Raw genomic sequence first — 2,826 nt, 5'->3', positions numbered from 1 at the left:
ACAATACATCTGTTTAGTAACGATAAGTAACGAGTGAGAAATTTTATTTAGTTACTATTATATTTGATTTGCTTTGCCCTACTCCTCAAAAGTGATTTTTTTACTCCCTTCGCTTCAGTCAGTAGTAACCTATTAATATCAGCTATCGTAGTTGTTACTTGTTCTAATCAAAATTTATGCATATTGTATAATTCTTGAATAAAAGTACACCGGTGCAGAGCGAATGATGAGTCTCTCCCTCTCTTTTCTCTTTCATACGTGTAATGATATAAATGAAACTATAGCTTCATCAAAACAGTGGTGCTGGGACTGCAAGTAACTAATCTTTCCAGTGTGTGACCAGTATGCATGAAACTTTTTTTTTTCAATATCCTGCAGATTAATTTTCTTACTCTGTTATTTAAACATCCGCTCAACCACTCATACACGCGACTACCTCAAGGTAGAAAGGAAATGGCGTGTGGAGAGTGGAGCAGGAGGTATACTGCTTTAGCATGTGCTTTGTTATGTTAAACTATTGTGAATTAGTTTTTCAAAGAGATGGTGTATGACAATGCCGATTAAGGAAAATTAATAAATTTATCCAATGCTCAGAATCAGGAGGGGGGGGGGTGTCGATCGCATTTTATGGGAGGGACGAATATTCATCATAATTAATATAACAATCAAATAAAACGATTCGTATAGTACAATCCATAAATTCATTGTCGACCGTTTAAAGTGTGAGGCTGGGAAGGGGATCAGAATCCACTACACAGATCATGATAAGTGGAGCAATATTAGCAAAAAAATTCAAAAGTGCCTTGTTTGTTTGTCGTATAACTTTTACGTACAGCTACAAAGGGGCTATTTGCGCATAGCAGTCTCTTATTTTGAACTGCTAGACCAGAGGTAAAGTAGCTAGTCAAAAGCAAGCATCGCCAATACATGGGCTACTCTCGTCTGGCTAGATAGTGGGTGGGATTTGACCGTTACCCTTATAACGCGCTCATTTCACAAATGCGAAGTACATTTTTGTGGTAACAAGACGTTAAACAACTAATAGTTAAGTGCAATGAAGGTTTGGTGCTTTGTCATACCTTACAAATCTTATTGGACTTGCAATGTAACTTCTAAACAAAAAAATAATTCAACTTCTCCTATTGCTCCATAAAAAGACTCATTTTCTTCCGAAACGTTCATTTTGCCAGTACATATGAAAATCATTTCAAAAACAACACATTTGGAGATTCTCGTATTGCAAAAACTGACATGTGTACAGTAGACGAAAAGGCTCACCACAGGTACTTAAACCCGGTTTCTAGCGTTGTATTTCCGCAGACAAACCGTTGTGCCACTGGGGGAGCGTAGATGAAAAGCGTCAACTACCTATAACCTAAAACAATTCGCGCACAACTCGTTAAAAGGGCAGAACTATTTACTTTCTCGTAATAACATTATTTATTCTTAACGCTACTTTTACCAAATTGGCTCATTGTAAGCACCGTCTTATTTAAAGGGGAAAAAAACTTAGCTAAGTGTATTTAACATAAGCATGGAAAATAATACGTATAATTGTACATTTATATATGTTTGTACTTACTTATATACATAAATTATATTGTATTTATAGAATACAATTAAATAATCTTGAAGATCAACTTATTTTACATTAATGCTTGATGACATGATTTAAGGCTAAACCTAAGAGTGCGAAGTAGGCTAAATCTTATGTGGTGTTTGTTACAATTTACGTTGAAAACACCATTAACAGCAGGGGTGCACAAATAACGATTGGATGTAAATTTGGTGCCGAAGTTCTTTTTTGCCATATATACATATAAAGAAATATTATTTCTTCATGGCTGTATAATATATGCGTGGATACGCGTGAGTAACTGTGATGTATGTGGGCGTAAATGTGTGTATTTTGTAGAGTTCAAAAGCCTTTATTGTTGTCATGTGATTTCCCTGCTCTGACAGATATTTAATTGACACTTTTCGCTGGAAACAAATGCAACTTAACGTGATACAGAACCTATTTATTGGGTTATTCTGAAAGAATACTTATTACTAGTTGCAACACAATTTTTCTCCAAATACCATAGCGCTCCACTATAGTAATTTTGTCATCAACAAAAGTTTATTTTGAGAATGTGTTTCTGTACAATCTCTTGTTAATCAGAGTCATATGAAAACGAAAGGTGATGTAACCCATTAAATGTAAAATAAGACAGTGAAACATGACGTATTCTGACTGAAAAAGGCTGGAATTAAATCGCAACTATTTAAAAACCTGAAGACTGGGGTGCTACCCACGGTCTCGGCATGTCACTGGGTGGGTTCTCCCGTCTGGGACTGCGTCAATAGCTCTTTTCACACTGTTTACGCCCTTGTCTGCTCATCACCACGGCATGTAAAAAAGGTACACCCGCTTTCTCGATCCCACTCCAAATTTAGACACAAAGGTAAAATAATATGGTGCTCAAATAGACACAAATTTTTCTTGTATATTGACCTGTTTTTTCCAATTCTTTAGTTCTCTGTTCACTAATGTAAAGAACGTGTGCTGACATTATCTGTTATCCATTAAAAGTTGATCACCTAAACACCTGGCCCTCGATGGGACAGCGGTAAGCTTACAAATCTACAACGCTAAAATCCGGGATTCGATTCCCTGCAGTAGACAGCCCAACGTGGCTTTGCTTTAAAACAAACAAATCTAAATACTCAATTCTACCCTTTATATGTGAACTTTATATTAATAGTTATCAACTTGGAAAAATAAGAGTTAACTTCAATAATCTAAAATGGATTAATACATCCACATCCTCGACGAAAGATAGA

At 35.8% G+C, this 2,826-nt stretch overlaps 1 pseudogene; it reads right to left on the bottom strand.

The window, feature by feature from the left end:
• Positions 1–2,826, bottom strand: part of LOC111087578 — a 36,885-nt pseudogene that overhangs the window by 7,153 nt on the left and 26,906 nt on the right.

This window comes from Limulus polyphemus, unplaced genomic scaffold (assembly GCF_000517525.1).
Source record: "Limulus polyphemus unplaced genomic scaffold, Limulus_polyphemus-2.1.2 Scaffold72, whole genome shotgun sequence".
Lineage (NCBI taxonomy): Eukaryota > Metazoa > Arthropoda > Merostomata > Xiphosura > Limulidae > Limulus > Limulus polyphemus.
This window is presented reverse-complemented; position numbering and strand designations above follow the sequence as displayed.